Source organism: Dysidea avara, chromosome 10 (assembly GCF_963678975.1).
Source record: "Dysidea avara chromosome 10, odDysAvar1.4, whole genome shotgun sequence".
Lineage (NCBI taxonomy): Eukaryota > Metazoa > Porifera > Demospongiae > Dictyoceratida > Dysideidae > Dysidea > Dysidea avara.
In genome coordinates, this window is record NC_089281.1 from 13,165,164 (window position 1) to 13,183,336 (window position 18,173).

General features: G+C 37.3%; 1 protein-coding gene and 1 long non-coding RNA gene across 4 annotated transcripts in view; one reads left to right on the forward strand and one right to left on the reverse strand.

Moving 5' to 3' along the window:
• The window catches only part of LOC136236963 (uncharacterized), a 31,037-nt gene extending 14,612 nt beyond the window's left edge, over window positions 1-16,425 (reverse strand). Inside the window, exons 1-3 of one of the 3 annotated variants that reach the window (XM_066027196.1) lie at window positions 16,191-16,425; window positions 7,989-8,031; window positions 7,890-7,937 (exon numbers count right to left, since the gene is read on the reverse strand). The gene's annotated coding sequence lies outside the window, so the exon portion shown is untranslated. Of the gene's footprint in view, window positions 1-7,889; window positions 7,938-7,988; window positions 8,032-14,553; window positions 14,775-15,602; window positions 16,145-16,190 lie in introns of those variants that run through there. The other 2 variants (XR_010692265.1, XR_010692266.1) reach the window with 2 other exon arrangements.
• Window positions 16,106-17,881, forward strand: LOC136236964 (uncharacterized). Its single transcript, XR_010692267.1, has 3 exons — window positions 16,106-16,498; window positions 17,607-17,671; window positions 17,743-17,881. It is a non-coding gene; the product is annotated as an uncharacterized lncRNA (long non-coding RNA).
• The last annotated feature ends 292 nt before the right edge of the window (window positions 17,882-18,173 follow it).

The window sequence follows — 18,173 nt, forward strand, 5'->3', positions numbered from 1 at the left end:
CAGTAGCTCTGTAGGTGTAGGAATAGGCTAAACCATTTTATAGAACATCTTAGCGTATAGAGTAGAGTGAGGTGGATGCATGGGAGTGCCAACTTGGGCCGGTTCTTCTTTCTTTAAAAAAAAAAATCTTATCTATATAGTCTTGCTCATACACTGTTAAAATGAAGAGTATAACCACAACTCTCAAGGAGTTCCCAGTGTAGGGAGGATTTAACACCCCTGGAGAGTAACCATTACTCCAAAGGAGTAACTGGGGAGTAACACATGCTCTGAAGGTGGTGTCACTTACTCTTCAGAGTAATGGTTATTCTCTTCAGAGTGTTGGTTACTCTCCATGGGGTGTTAAATCCTCCCTACACTGGGAACTCTCAGAGTGGTGGTTATACTCTTTATTTTTAACAGTGTATATACTGCAAGCAACAGCTAGCTTATTTCCGAGGGGCCGGACACGACAGCGTCCATGCATAGCTCGATAGACCCAAAACAATTTTTGATAACCATGCATGCATGCATATTATATGCTATATATATATATAGCTATAGCTACGTATAGCATATAATATCTATGCCATAACCTTACCATCGATAACCACCGCGGCAAACCTTCAAGTTCAGCTGTGGACATGCAGTGCATGGCGGAGGAAGTAGTTGATATGAGAGGGGGCTGACCCGCAGGGCGGAAATGAACTGAGGCACTACATTGTCTCATGGTTTGGTAAGGTGAGACCAAAAAAATAAATAAATAAAAATGTCATGCACAGCCAGCTGACAATAGCTGCCCACCTCACCAGCTACGCATTTATAACTGTTAAACTATACCTTACATATAGCTCGCTACACATGCACTGCATGCAATACTATAGTACTGCACTGTTAAAAATGAAGTGCTATGGTAGCACCTCTAGGTGCTATTTTTTGACTGGAGTAGTCAAAATTTAGCACTTTTAGGTGCTGCCATATAGCATTTTTAGGTGCTATCATAGCACTTCATTTTGACTGGAGTAGTCAAAATTTAGCACTTTTAGGTGCTGCCATATAGCATTTTTAGGTGCTATCATAGCACTTCATTTTGACTGGAGTAGTCAAAATTTAGCACTTTTAGGTGCTGCCATAGCATTTTTAGGTGCTATCATAGCACTTCATTTTTAACAGTGTGTGACTGCTTTATTAGAGTGACTGCTCTATTAGAGTATCTCGATCTTTATCACGGTTTTCAGCCCCACTCCAAGAAGGATAATTTCGGTGTGATATCAGCAGACCGAAGGGGAGGCTTCAGCCCCTAACCCCCCCCCCCCCCCCCCCCTTTCCGCCGCTTATGGCTGTGGATTAAAAGAAATCGCGCTATAACAATCATGGAGGTCTGACAAGAAAATGTATCATTAGCCACGTCCTAATTTACACTCTGCATGTGACTCTATAGACAAGAGTATCTCTGTTCTATACCATATGCGTATATTTTGTACCATGCATACGCGTATGGTACATATACCATATGCGTATACGCGTACGGTACAACCATGCATGCATGCATATACGCGTAGCTATATGGTACGGGAAAATCGTACCATCTGAGTATAGGCTATAGCTAACCTGCTTTGCTTATAATATCAAGCAGAAGGTTTTTGCACTGCCGTACCTATATATTGACTAGCTATGCCGGGTGGCACTCTGCTTTCACTGATTTGCCGTTTTCGGGGAAGAGGGAGGGGAAGGGGCTAGTCTCGCCAGCGGTTTCTGTAATTCAGTGAAGATCGAACTAGCTATAGGTATATACCTCTATAGAGCAATCATATTTTGGTCTGATTAGCTATTCTATTCTCTAGAGCTGAGATGTATTTTGCTTTACTGTAATTAAGATATAATTTGCTTTACTGCATGCATGATGCAAACCTATACACTGTTAAAACTGAGGTGCATGGTCATAGCACACTTAACCAGCAGCACACCCTTGGGGTGCAGGCACACTTTCAGGATATAGTGTGTGAAGCACACAAGACAAGCAGTGTGACTGTATATTGGCGTACATGGCATCCTATATCATTTAGAGGTAGTAGGATGTATATAGAAAAGCATCAATTTTATTGAATTTATGTGCTATAAATAAACTTACTTTGTGCTAAGCCATTACACAGACACACTGCAATAAAATGTGTATTTGTGCATAATTATGTGGTATGCTCTAAATGTGCCAGTGGCGGAGGAAGTAGTTGATATGAGGGGGGGCTGGGCTAACCCAGACTTGATAAACTACATAAAAATTCTTACATAGCTCGCTACACACTGACTACTTTATTAGAGTGACTGCTCTATTAGAGTATCTCGATTTTTATCACGGTTTTCAGCCCCACTCCAAGAAAGATAATTTCGTTGTGATATCATTCTGAGCTTAGCCCCCTAGCCCCCCCCTTTCCGCCGCCTATGAAATGTGCTGTACATAGCATGCACTCCTGTGGTGTATGTGATATGTAGGAGATGATTGTCCACATTTGTCCATTAGTTAGTGGCAAATGTGAACTCATTTGTCCATTAGTTAGCATATGTGAACCATCATCTCCTACACATCACATACTCCGCCAAAGTATGTGCATGATGTGTGTGTGTGTGTGATATGCACAAAAACACATTTTATTGTAGTGACAGTTCAAGTCGGTGAACAAAGCCGGTATGTTTGTATCAATAAAGTAACCAATTTTCATTAACCAGGAGTAAATTTACTCTTGATTAACATTAACTCATAGAATTTCCATTAGATTAATCCAGTCAACAGTAGAGAGATGAAAAAGATGATCAGTGGGGGCCCATATATATCTTAAGGTAGCCTCAGCCGAGTGAAATTAAACCCACAATCAAATTCCAGGCTTGGTGATATAGGTTTTATATACATTTTGAAACAATATTTAAGTATAGATTTGAAAGCAGTAAGTTGCTGACTGCATGACTAATATACTGTTGTGTACTCAGTGTTTGTAGATTGTTGAAATTCCAGGAATGCTACGCGAATTGTGAAACTGCAGATGATGTAATATTTTACAATAATACTATGATGAGTGGTTGACTTTGATAATAAAGCTGTCACCTTCTACCCTTCCACTCCTGAATTCACAATTGCTTTTTTTCTCCACAGTGGAAATGCTATTACTTTCAAAGTACATAAGCTGCATGGTATACTATACTGTATATGTTCTTTAGAATAGTCGAGTTAATTATCTAGCTGTTGCATAGCAACCACATACACTGAAAATGTATTGTAAATTTTAATTTTTGTTTCTTCTTCAGGTAGCAAAGAGATTTAACTGTAGAGAAAGCAATATTCCATGCAGTTTGCAAATTAATGTAAATCTGGCTGTAGCGTAGCATTATTATTATATAGCATAATTAATTGCATGTGCAATAAATTCTTTTTAAACTGAATCTTTGCTGTTGAATGAGGCATGCACATTGCCTACTGAGATGAAGTAGGAAAACATAACATGGCAGAGATTTTATGGTGAGTTTATGAGTTCTAATGAATATTTCAGTAACGAATGTAGATTATCTAGCATTGTTTAATTGTTAAGTGTAATTGTAGCCACTCACTATACTTACTGTGGATGGGACAATGTGTTTAGCTACTCTTATCTGAATGTATATATACTCTTTAAAGTTAACAACATCCACATTAATTTGTGCTGTAGGTCCAGTGTGATGAATGTGAGTGGTGGTACTATTTACAGTATGTACAAACAAGAAAAGTATGCGAACAGGAAATTGGATCCTCAAAAGAAGAAGATTGTATATAGTAGATAAAGATGCAGACAGTGAGGGGCCACTGATGTTGCACGCAACTGATAACACTTACAAAGTTCATTTTTCAAGTTGTTAGCTTTGCACAAGCAGTATATATGTATAATTCAGTTATAGAATTTACTGGCTACCATGCACGGTGACATTGTAATTGCTCTCCTTGCTTATTTACCCAATTGTGTTGTAAATTGTCAGTTATCCACATCTATATATAATTTGAGTATATATATATAAGACCATCTGCATGCTTCTGATAGCTATAAAGTAGCATACACAGCACCATTCATGTGAAGTTCTGCATGCAGACGTGAGATCATGTACATAAGATTTAGGTACATCAGTAGGACTATAGTGGGAAATGTATGGGCATGGAAAGGCCGAAAATGCATGCATGTGTGTGTGCTGATGAATAATTTTATACTTCAGTACAGCTAAGCAGATGTTGTGTTCTAAGTTTACTCAGCTAGAAATGCTTGTAAAAATAGCCCATTGTACCTAGCATAGGTTATGGCAAGGCTAGAAGACACTGAGAAAAGGCATAATACGCATATGCCGGGTACGTACAGTCTGTACCATACGCGTATGCCTATACCGTACGCGTATGGTACGGAAAATCGTACCGTACTATTATTTATTATTATTTATTTTTATTTAATGCTTTATGGTGAAAAGTGACACCAAAGGTCTGATGGTAACTTGCACCGTCAGCCTGCCTAAATACAAAATTATCTACAATTATACAATGTTATGTTGATTAATTATAAATGTTTGAAGTTTGTGACTGGAGGTCTGGATTGATGACAGGTTCTGCAAGGACAAAGGAAGTGAAAGGTACAGTTGTTGCTCTCGTCAAAATTCGTTAGAAAGTGATTCCATAAGAATGATTTAAGCTTAAATTTGAGAGTAGAATATGATGTGTTTATATCCATTATCGGCATGGCATTCCACAAAGATGGTAACCGATGGAAATAAGAATGTCGAGCTGTGTTGTTAAGGTGTTGAGGTATCAAGAGTTTATTGCTTGCTCCAGCCCTAGTAGTAGAAGAGTTGAAACTGATAAAGTTGTTGATGTTGAACTGGTAGGTTGGTGACTTTAGTGACTTGATAGCAAACAGTATGTCCTGCAGTTCAAATATGTATATGAGGGGAAGGAGCTTCAGGTTAATTAGACGATCTTTGTAGCAGCTGGTGTAGTCATTAAGGATGTGTTTAGTGGCTCGGCGTTGGATTCTCTCAAGGTTAACAATGTCTTTCATCATGCAAATGTGGTCGCCAGATCTGAGTACAGTAAAGTAATTGCGATCTTACCAAGGATACGTACAATCTAACCAAGGTAGTAGGTGAATGATTGCAGACAAATGTCCGTCGAATTAGACCAAGTGTTCTGTAAGCACGGGCAATGATGGTTTTATGATGTTTCTCCCAGCTCAGGTCTTCAGATAGTATCACGCCAAGATCCTTGTGAGAATCTACATGAGGTATAATGGAATCAGACATTGAGTATGTTGTGTGGAATTTGCGTTTGAATGATAAGTGAATAAATTTTAGTCTTTATATTGAAATTTAAGTCATTGTCCTGTGACCAGGCGAAAAGAGCAGTAATGTTATCTTGAAGGTCTTCCTTGTCAGAAACCGATTTAATGTGATTAAAACATTTGGCATCGTCTGCAAACTTTAGAAGCTGGTACATTCGCGTATGGTACATATAGCTACCATATACGCCGTACGGTACAAAATATGCATATGGTATAGAACATCTCGACCAAGTTGATTTTCGCAGGATAACTCCGCAGTGGTTTTTATTCTATAGCTACCTATTTTCAGCTCATCATCTCCAGTAGCTCTATTAAAGCGTTCATGATCAGTTAGCTGGCTACCATCAAGTCATGCACCCTGTAGAAAAATCATGCTTGGTGATGCAGCTGTAATGAAGTCACCCTGTATAGAGAGTTCAGCCACAGAAAGTCACCCTATAGCACGGCGCTTATTGATTGGAAATTATAAGCGCCTGCTCTTTCGAAGCAGGCGCTTATAATTTCCAATCGATAAGCGCCGTACGGAGAAATAGGGTCTGGTTATGCGAGACTACATGTCGAGTATATGCAGGTATTTCACTTCAACATCTAGTGCTAGGGGTGGTGGCAAGGGGTGCTGGTTACCCCGGGAAAAAAAAAATGCAGGTATATTTAGCTATGTTAGCTAGCTAGTCTGGCGTAGCCGGCCCGCGCGCGTAGCGCGAGGGTCTGGTGACAGCCGTATTCAGTACCTGTGCGAGCCTTACGAAAAACTGGTGCGTCCAATCAGATCGCTTAGTGACCATTCTATGACGTTATTCCCGATTTGCCCACTGATTATGGCGAGCTTCTTATGTCTTTTCCACAACCAGCACAAATGTAAGGGTTTGTAGAGGAATTCAAGTGCAAGTACAGTAGCTGTCGCGCTCTGTTACCGGAAACTGTCCACGTGTTTCGCGCGTATTTTCAAATTTAATTGCATTCCATCATAGATACTAAATACATAATGGATTGGAAACGCAATACATTTTACGGTTACGGGCTCGATGCGGTCACGTGATGACATTTCCGGGGCACAGCAGCATTTTCAATAGGCACAATACATTTTTGTCGAATTCGCCCAGAGTTTTCTCGTAAACAGGTGTCTTTTTTAATTCGTTCATCCTTTTTTTAGCACTCTCGAAGGTATGAACTTTTCTTTAGTATAGCATGTATCGCTAGACTTGTTTTCACAAAGCCAGGAAAACCCCCACAGCCACTACCGACATGTAGCCATTCTTTCGCTTCGCTTACGGAAAGTAACTGCTGTACAGTGCTAAAAATAATTATTTTGTATTCATTACGATGTGGCGAAACTGTTCAGCACTTCTAAAACTTCGTACGTAATACGCCCTATGCACTAAAACCCCCACAGTAGTTTTTGAACACAAATTTCGCGTTCCTTCCTTCACACCTTCGGTTGTACGAAACGACTAACCTTCAGTCACAAACCAATAAATAGCTGAATCATTTAGCAATGATTTAACGCTTTATAAAACCTGTAATAGTAGTCTCAGTGTTAAGAACAACTGCAGTTTGTACACTTGGTAACGTTGCCATAAATCACGTGACCGTATCGAGCCCGTAACCGTAAAATGTATTGCGTTTCCAATCCATTATGTATTTAGTATCTATGATTCCATCTGCACAGGTACTGAATGCGGCTGTCACCAGACCCTCGCGCTACGCGCGCGGGCCGGCTACGCCAGACTATTAGCTAGCTACATGTGGTCACCCTGCATGTGGAATGATCAAGATCAAGTCATCCTGCATGTAGAGCATTGATTTATTACATTCCGAATCCGATTGTATAGCTCGAGGTATAGCTCTACAACAGGACCGACAAACTTACTGAATGGGCTCATACTTGGCTGATGGAATTTAACATTAAGAAATGCGAACACTTGAGAATTACCAATAAAAGAAATCCTATCATTCGTGGCTATCATCTGGAGAATTCTATCATCTCTGAGGTCGGTTCCTCACGCAAAATATCTTGGGGTCACCATTGACCAGAAACTATCATGAAATCTAGTGAACACATTCAAAGAGTCACTAGCAAAGCAAACCAGGTTAATGGATTCTTGCATTGTAATCTTCACCAATGCCCTGTTTCTGTTAAGAACAATTGTTATAAGATGATGGTCCGCCCCATTGTTGAATATGCATCCTCTGTCTGGGCCCCCACACCCACACCAACATAAACCAACTTGAATCCATCCAAAGGAGAGCAGCCATATTTTGCTACAATATCTAGATTTAGTAGTGTAACAAGAATGATGTCATCATTAAATTTACCTACCCTCGAAGAAAGAAGAAACAAGTCTAAGATGACTACAATGTATAAAATAATTAATGGCAATCTAAGTATATACCTACAAATGATTTTATACCTAATCATCATCCATCAAGGGAAGGATATTATAAACAGCTTGACACTGACTATATGATTGACTCTTATAAATTTTCCTTTTTCCCTTCTACAATCAGATTCTGGAACACACTCCCCCCTTTGTAATTCACTCCCCTACCTTAGATGAGTTTTGCACTAACCTGAACATTCATTATGATCACACCTGTGCACAACAATCTTTTTGATTTCTACACAGTAACAAATATAATAATAATAATAATATTGTTTTAACTCCTCACAATCGACTATAAGCTGTTCTTCCTTGCAGGAGTGGTAACTGGACTATATATAGTAGGCACAATAAACAAAAAATTATATAGGTAATTATTTAAATGCAAAAACAAATAACTCTATTACAACAATCATTTAATAAATAAGAATGGTATAATCATGACGGAATTGATGGTAATGGAGGTCCTTGATGATCGAATGAAAAGTGGATGGTATAGCATTCCACCAATCGGAAGCTCAAATTATTTTTGAGAGAAAGTGAAGTGAAATCTTTTAGGGTATAAGCAAATAATATTTTACTTTGGTGTCATATTGAGAATGACAATGACCAAATTTAAATGGAGGTGACAATGGAATGTATTTAGAATGATGGTATTGACGATACATTAAGCAAGTAGCCTGAAATTGAATAAGCTTCCTATGTATAGCAACCAATTGAGTTTAGAAAAATACTGTGACACATGATCAAACTTACGTAGATATAGTTGTTTGCATATATCTGTACAGCCCTGCTCTGCATACGTTCCAACCGCTGCATGCTTACTATAATGATTGCTGGGATAGTGCCCCATATAAGGACATGTTCAGGTGGGAAAGAATTAATGAGTCTAACAGTAGCCTTAAAAGGTACGAATTTAGGTAATACTGGTGACTGTTGAATAGTAAACAAACTTTGGATACATGGTGGTACCACAATAACTTAAGATCAAAGATAACACCTAAAATACTTCTGTTTATCTACAGATTTTTCAGTATGGTATCATTTATTAAATTAAGACACTAGGACACTCTGATGAGTTTTTAGAGCCAACATAACACTGGATTTCATATTAGGTTTAATTTCATCTTGCTATTAGAAATCCAGTTGTGTATCAGCTGCATCTGTTTATCCATGGAAGCAGCCACAAGAGAGGGGTTAGAACCACTATAAGTATCATCAGCATATATTGCACTAACAGGAATCTTCAAAGGTAAATCATTCATGCAAGAATAACAATGGACCAAATGCACTCCTTTGTGGAAAATTCCACTCTGAAAACTCATAATTGTGTTTGACCCAGTGAACTCTATTACTTAAGTAATTTTGAAACCAGCACAGTACTGAGCTTGATACGCCAAGGTTTCTAATTCTTTGCAAGGAGACAGTGATCAAGCGAGTCATGATCAAAAGCTTTTCAGAGATTATGGGTCGGTAGTTGGGGTCATCACAATCATCCCCTTTTGTGGACAGCAGTGTTTCCAGCCAGTGGGAACTATGTCTTCTTCAATGGTTGGTTATATATATTAGTTAAATTAAGGAACAGCAATTTCATTAGCAACCTCCTTGAGGAAAGTGGCAGATAGAGAGTAGGCCATCAGCACCAGTAGATTTTTTAACATTGAGTTTATGAAGGTGAGATAGAACTATTGGAACAGAAATTTCCTAGAAACCATGCATGATCATCATCGACTGGCGTTTTAGCTGTCCACTCTTTTGTTACCACAGGTAATAGAGATGCAATTTGAGGAATGTGCAAAAACGGCCAGTTTTTGCTCAGCCAGTCAGATATATATACCATTATAATGCTGGGGAGTAATGGCCACAGTCTGAAAAATTAATACTGGGCAGCCATGTAAAAGGTCACCCTTTAGATAGTTTAGCTATATATACATAACACCTTGTAGCCACAGGGTTAAATTACATAACAAGTCACCATATAGCTACGTGATAATTCATGCAGTTTTAATTTAAAATTACAATACACATGTACAACACAATTTCTGTATAGTGACTGAAAAATACAGAACAATTGTTCATTTAGTCCAAATTTAGTACAGAGGTAGAGGATCACCTTACAAACAAATTTAGATATTGGGCCAATGCATGCCACGCCCCTTTGATAGGTTCCGCCCACTCAACCACACTAACAAAATATTAATGTTTATACTTACACAAAAAATGACAAACTTAACATGAACTCTCTACCATATGATATAGAATTACACTAATTTACCTATTTTGGTACAGCAGACATGGCCAAAATACACTCTGTGTGTAGTATTTCTACCGAGAACACTGTTGTGACAGTATAACTATGAGCAACTGCATTAATAGACTATAATCATTTGTGAACTTATCTGATGTTTTATGCAATCATGTATAGATGCTCTCATATACTTTAATTTATTTAAGAAGTGTTAAAGGTAAGAACACATACTGTATATCCTAGGAAATATGTGACCAGATTTGCAAAAAGGCACACAAAATTTGACCATTTTTTGAACTTTGAAGCTTCATAACTTTTTTATTACTGCATATAATCAAGAGTATATAATGTGGGAGCCCTCCCACATTATATACTCTTGATATAATTGCCTGAAATTTTCCATGAATGCAGTTAAAGTATCTGGCTGCACATAGAAACTAAGAGCAAGTTAATCAGTGTAAGGAGTCAAGTGTTACATCATTTTGTTTTCTGGCATGTAAAATGTGTGAAAAGGTACCTTTTTGCAAATCTGGTCTAATTAATTAACCGATAATGTCCTGTATTATTTACATGGTCAAGGTAAACATTTCAGTAGTGAGTTAGATTATAAGAAAACATTGCATGCATATATATCAACATTTAGTGATTAACATATGTAGTTATCTGGTTTTTAAGGCTATGAAAGCCCCACCCACTTTTAGATATGCCATGAAAAGCAATCATTAAAGTAATATTATATATAAGTATTATGAACCTTAATTGTCTATAGTTACATACTGTAAATGAATTCAGATTATTTTATAGTTTGTAATTACCTACATAGACTCTGTGGTTAATACATGCACTCAGTAGCTAGCTAGTTTACAAAAATTTAACTAGGTACACATTTGGCTATTACATTATCCTCAGACTTCGAAGTTTGTCATCAAACACAATGTTGTGTATTCAAGTGCATCCTTCTTGTACACAGCAGACTTGGGTAGAGCACATTGACAAAATCTTTTTCACAAAGGGAACCTGATAAAAATTTTTCACAAAGGGACCTGCATATCTCATCAAATCAAGCCCTCTCTAGAACAAGAGAGAGAGCCAGGGAGGCAGCGGCCACTGCTAACAGTTCCTGAATCATGGATCTGGAGAGAAGCTGACCTATATGAACCATAGTCTGTGCATTTACTGGTCCTGTTATACAGCAGGATGACAAACCTCTGAATAATGTGTGTACCATGTTCCATTGGATCATTTGGTGTATGATACAATAGTAACAGTGTAATTGTGAGCTCTGGCAGTGTATTTTCAGGTATTCCATGCTATGTCCAACAAAGCTGGGAACATAACAGCCTGAATTTTAATATTTATAGCTGGGCAATAGATGATGCTACAGTGTTTGCTTCTTCACATTACAGTGGCGGATCCAGATGGGTTTCTTTAAATTTAGCTTAGTGGCATTCTCATTACATAAACATTGTTGTATTGACAATTTGTCATAGCAAACAACTATATACCAGTAGCAGAGGCGTAGCTAAGGTGGGGAATGGTAGGGCATAGGCCCAACCAATCAGCTTCAGTGCCCTACCAACTCAATTTGCAGAAACTATTCAAGCGCGATCGAAATACCCTAATAGAGCAGTCACCCTAATACAAGAGTCAAGCATTATTAGCATTATTAGCATGATAATAAATGATCGACTGCTTAAATTGCTCTAAAATTCAACTTTAGAGGGTTTGACTTACAACAATTTCCTTGGGGGCATGCCCCTAGCAATAAGGTGTCGACCTTTTTTTTTTTTTGGTTTTCACCTAAAATCTAGCTGTGCCCAACCAATCCTTTAGGGATAGCTACGCCACTGACCAGTAGCATGCATGCAGTTGCACTTAACTAACACCATTTATAGCTATTAAACCATCAGCAACACTTCACTTTTCATCTCCTACTGCATTAAAAACGATCGAGATACTCTAATAGAGCAGTCAAGTAACTACTCTAATAGAGCAATCAAAGCTACAGCTTGTGCTATAGACACCATATTTGCCCTATAGTAGTTAGCTATAACTATTTACAGTTTCAAGTATTGAATTTATTGTAATTGCTAACGAAAAATAGCCTAAAATCCGAGGGGTCCGCCACTATTCGAAGGGTGTACGAGATTTCGAAATCACAGTGATTTCTCTGAAATCAATGATTTCATTCGTAATTTCATGATTTCAACTGTGATTTCGTGATTTCAATTTTGATTTCGTGATTTCTGTGATTTCACAATGGTTGATTCTCAGGGTCCAGAAGCCTCGTAATCACTTTTCAGTAAACTGGATAAAGTTAATAATTATATCATCATTTGGAAAAGTTGAGAAGGGCAGATGTTGGGGCCATAGCCGGCTGGCTGAGATCCAGGCACCAGTAGCGGCGAGAGTAGCGGTGATGGATCAGTATGTAATCCAGTGTAAAGAGGCTGTCTAAAGTAGGATTCAGCTTGTTACTGAGAAGCTGTCCCAGAACTTCATGCATATTCTAGTTGAATAAAGGTAAAAATAAGGACAAAGGAATCAGTGCACTGGCCTGGTAGAGTTTTTACGAGGCAATCCACTGGCCTATCAATACTATCATGCTTTTTAACCACACAATGTTCAACTAGACACCACCATCCTTACCACTTCATTCAGGTACACGAACCAGCTATATGCATTCCTTTGTTGCTGTCAGACCTTCAGTGCTGGTCACTGTAAAGTGCTAATAATAAATACTTTAGGTTTAAGGAAGAAAATCCATCCCTCCTGGAGGAAGACTGAGTGTGGCCCCGACTAGACATTGGGTGACCTGCAGTTCGAATCCTGGGGCTGGAAGGATTTTTTTTCCTTACTTTGGCCCCTTTTCTATTACACCTTATCAGTCAGTAAGTGAAGTCAGTAGGTCTATGTCCCTGAAATTAGGTTAGGTAATCCTAAGGCTGCAGCACATGTTGCTGTCAGACCTTCAGTGCTGGTCACTGTAAAGTGCTAATAATAAATACTTTAGGTTTAAGGAAGAAAATCCATCCCTCCTGGAGGAAGACTGAGTGTGGCCCCGACTAGACATTGGGTGACCTGCAGTTCGAATCCTGGGGCTGGAGGGATTATTTCCCTTACTTTGGCCCCTTTTCTGTTACACCTTATCAGTCAGTAAGTCAAGTCAGTAGGTCTATGTCCCTGAAATTAGGTTAGGTAATCCTAAGGCTGCAGCACATGTTGCTGTCAGACCTTCAGTGCTGGTCACTGTAAAGTGCTAATAATAATAATAATAATAATAAATAAAGAGCTGTCATTGACTGGAATAATTTGCCAACTTCAGTGATTCAGTCAGAAAGCACTTGCACTGGCATTGCCTTACAGGCAACCACTTATACTAATCAATTACTGGACATGTAACTTATAATTAAGCAATACTGTAGTAATGTTTGTGTAACTTTTTCCTTGGGGTGTTACTTGCCCCTTGGCACATCGACATGCTGTCTGCCTGTGATTAATTCAGCATATTGGAATTGGTTACTATTTAGATGGTTGAATGTCATCCGTAGATCCACATGTTTTCAATTATACTTTTATCTACAGACATCACTGAGGGTACATAAACTTGGACTCAATCAGTATAGTTAATATAGGTAAATGTTCTCAACAAAATCGTACAATTTTGTAGAGAAGTAATCATCTAGCTATTACTATGCATACAGTGGATAGATGAGTACTTTGCACCTACCCATAGGCCATAGCACTCTGTTGTCATGTCCTTGTTATTTTCTAGATGCCAAGTAATAATTTGGGGGCATTATGAAGTATCCAGATTACTACACAGTTATCCTCATTCAAGTGTCCGTATAAAAAGATTCCAGCCTAGTTATATATAAATAGTTGCAATGCTGTAGTTATTATTATTATTATTATTATTACTAGGACCGGGTCACACATAATCAAGTAAATTTGTTAACATATAAAACAACTTGTATTTGCTTTGTCTAACTGTGATGTATAATAAGTATTGTAGGACCTCCATTATCCGAACATCTGTTTCAGTTCAACATTAAAAGCTTCCAGTTAAGTGAATTTGTTCAAATAAATGAAGCCCATTTGTTTATATAGAGTTATGTTCAACTACTCTAATAAAACATACACGTGCTCTAATAGAATGTTCATGTAATGGGAAATACTCTAATAGGTTACACATCCCCAGTGCAGTGGTCCCTTTAATGTTCGGCCATCGATACCCAAATGTTTTGTTATTCAAACAGAAGTGACTGTTCTATTAGAGTATTTTGTTTCAGAGTGTACACTGTATGTTTTATTAGAGTATTTGAATGGAATTCTGTGTATAAATCAATCGGTTTTAACTTCCCATTATTTAATGAATTTAAATAATAGAAGGACCACTGTACAGATAACAAGGGGAAAGCCATGTGCACAGTGTACATACACAAAATACATGGTAATATTATAAAGTTGATGTCACCAGTACCAATACAAAGACACTGAAAGCTCAGTACAACTTCGTAACAATGTTAAAGTATGCTATCAAAATTATAGGGAAACAGATGGATCAACCAACACAGAGAAAAACTATCATAAAAAGATTGGGAGTTATCCATCACTTAATTTTATCATATGTGCACACAACAGTCACTACTTATTTTTACTGAATGTACATACAATAATCACATATGTGACCATCTCAGTGAAAACCTGTCTAGTTCGCACAACATCCAAATATTTTTTTTTATTTCTCAGCATTATCTGCATAGTCCAAGAAATGGTTCACCAAAGTTTCAGCCTTCTGTGGTGAGTAGTTTTGGAATTACAGTGCTAGAAAGTAGGAAGAACAAGGAAATCAATTTGTACGGTGACTAAACTAAAAATAAACTACAGGCGCTTGCATTCGCAGTCATACCCTGTAACTTCCATTTGGATTAGTCTACAAAGTTGAAATTTGGCTTACAATGTTCACCATGGATTGGCAGACCTACTAAGGTATAGTTTTTGCCTTGCATTCACCTGTGCATAAGACTTTGAAGATGGTTTTGTTAAAAAAAAAACAGCAATAACTTTGTTTATGTCTACTGCTCTGTAAACAAACTCACGTGACACACAAACCATTGGAAGATTCTAAAACAAAGATGGTGCATAGTTTAATTGATTTGAATCTTCCTTCTTTGAGTACTGGCCCGATAAAAACTTGCATATTTTTTCTTGTAGCATGTGTAATTTTACGGATTATTTTAAAATTTCTTTTTTTCTAAATACTCATGCTTGTGCGAACTAGACAGGTATTCGCTGAGACGGTCACATATCGTAAGTCATCATACATACGTACTGTACACAGTCATACATTACAAGCTATATGTAACAACAGACATTTAACTAGAACATAATTATATTAGTATCCTATAGCATACTGTATGTATGCGATATATAGGCTATTGTTATGCGAGTAGTTAGCAACAAGTTTATAGTTGTTTGCGAGTGAATCTTTGGGTTTGTTTTGGGACGTGAACAGGCAGCACTGCTATAAGACAGAATCTTAGTACAAACTCCACTAACACTGTTACCATCCACAAATTGAATAGCTCATTACATCTACATTTACACTGCTATTGTAGTCATTATTACTCAGTGTTAACAATATTGGTTTGAATGCTATAGTAGCTATAAGCCATGTTATCTACAATAGATTTGTCTTGACCAGCAGTCGCACATCTAGTGCTGCAAGCATATGGTAAAAGCAAATGTTCAAAGTATATTATTTATCTTATGACACATGTGTCTGCATCATTAGTGTACAACATGCACAGTACTGATATGTCTACAGAAGCTGCATACACATGAAACACAAACAAGTCTTATAAGAACGACTGCTCTATATGAAAAACTATTTCTTGGTGCCCCTTACTCGATCCTGAGCACAGTAAACAGAGTCTTTTATCATAGAAATTGTTTTGCTACCTTTTTAATAGCTAAACAATGCTTGTACAGTAGCTACAAATAGTAAGTCACCACTTATGGACTAGTCACTAAATAACAGACCACACAGCGTAGTATCAGTGATTTGACAGTAGTACAAACTTGTAAATTTGGTCCAATAATAAGACTTTTCCCCTACTGACTATTGGCTAAAATCTTTAAGTGTATTCTAATGCTTTTGCGCATTTTAATACTCAAATGGAATACCCTAAAAACTACTTGCAGTAAAGTAATAGTTGGAGTACATTACATAGAACTAACTTCCAAGTAAGAAAACATCGTTGCTTCCACCAATAATAGTGCTTTCCCTCATAGGAGACAAGGAGTCAAGCGCCTGGTTTAACGCGCAGGCGGCGCAGCGCATTTGAATTGGTTGCTATGAGCTACAAACCGGCCTTACTAGTTTCTGGGCACGCAAATAGGTTTTACGAGTGGTAACTAACGAGTTACTGGTTGTCAGGCACTGAAAAAGGATGGCGTTATATGGAAAACTGTATTCAATAACGAAGGCACGGAAGAAAAAATCCCTTTTTATTTTTCCTGTTTTACTACCGTCTAACACAATCCCGGTGAGCATTTGTGTGTGTGCTAAGTAGTTTCGCTGTACATTAATTAATTATTTAATTAATTAATTATTTATGACGTCACTTATTATTATTATTATTATTACTTGGTTATGTAATTATGTAATTAGCACTTCACAGTGACCAGCACTGAAGGTCTGACAACAACATGTGCTGCAGCGTTATAACTTTATTTGCTGAATATAAAGTACAAGTGCATGATATATTCATCTTGTCAGACCCATAATCATATTTTTAGAGTTGTATCATATAAATGGGATCCTTATCTTGTCAAAGGCATCGGTACTTTGTGATGCAAAAAATAGCAGCGTAATTAACAAATCAGTGTGAAGTATATATTAGTTGTCTGATCTAAATTATTTTCAGTGGCAACCATACTCATTATGAAGACAGTACTATAGTCATTCCAGACTGAAGTCAAAGTTATTGATTGTGCAAAGCAGACTATAGCTAGTGCACGTGCATCTGGATAGAGAGTACAAGATTATACTTAAACACTCAAGTATACAATCAACTTGAATTTATCACTCCTACAATTCTCAACACCCTGATAATTATTAATTGTTATAAAAAATTTTAGTTATTTTCACAGAACAATTAAATGCTTGGAACTAATTACCCACCAAGTAATTGAGTCAGGAACAATTGATTTATTGTGTAGGTATATAATGTTTTGCATGTTTATATGTATACGTATTGGTAATCAAATTATATGATTGTATAATTTGATTGTGTCATTGATTTTCTTGTCTGCATGCATGAAGATGGCCCTCTGGACAATATCACTTATTCTGTGGCTGTCCAGTATAACAGAAGGTTTGTGCTATATGCTGCATGGTAGCTCCAATGTATGCTGCATGATCATGCAGCTCTGTATATTATAATGCAAACCAGCACATTCTATTCTAGCTTTTTTACAAAGAAACCTTAGTCAGTGTTCACTTCATGTCAAATCTTTAGCTTATTTTACATATGTTAGACCGGTGTTGGAGTACGCCTCTGTTGTTTGGTCACCATTCACACAATCTAACATAGACAAGATTGAAATGGTACAACATAAGGCTACTAGATTTGTTTTTAATGATTATTATAGATATTCTAACGTAACTAACATGCTCAACTGCTTAAAATGGGAATCCCTTGAACACAGGACAAGAGGTAATCAAGTGAGATTTATGACTATTCCTGCTAAAAGAAACACCTATACTATCACTCCTTCTTACCCACAGTTATTTGACTATGGAACTCTCTGTCAGAAGAAACAGTTAATTCTCCTAACTTACATTCATTTATTAACTTATTAAGTGTACGTTAACTTGATATGCACTACACTCATATTTGAACCTTGCATAACAAAAAATTTAAAAATTCAATGCCAGCAATGAAAAGTACCAGCAAGATTTAATACAATTGCAGAACTTATAAACCTTATACAGGACAATATATTATATATAATAGCTATTAGTGAGAATACATGTATACCTCAATTTTAACGATAATTATCAAACTAGTAGCTACGTACATACAAGGAGCTATCTTTCTGCATAAAATCAGCTTGGTTATTGCAAGTAGATTTAATACATCATATTGATCACAACAGATTGAATCACAACTGTAAGCTCACTAAATTGACATGAACGATATCTCTACCAACATCAGT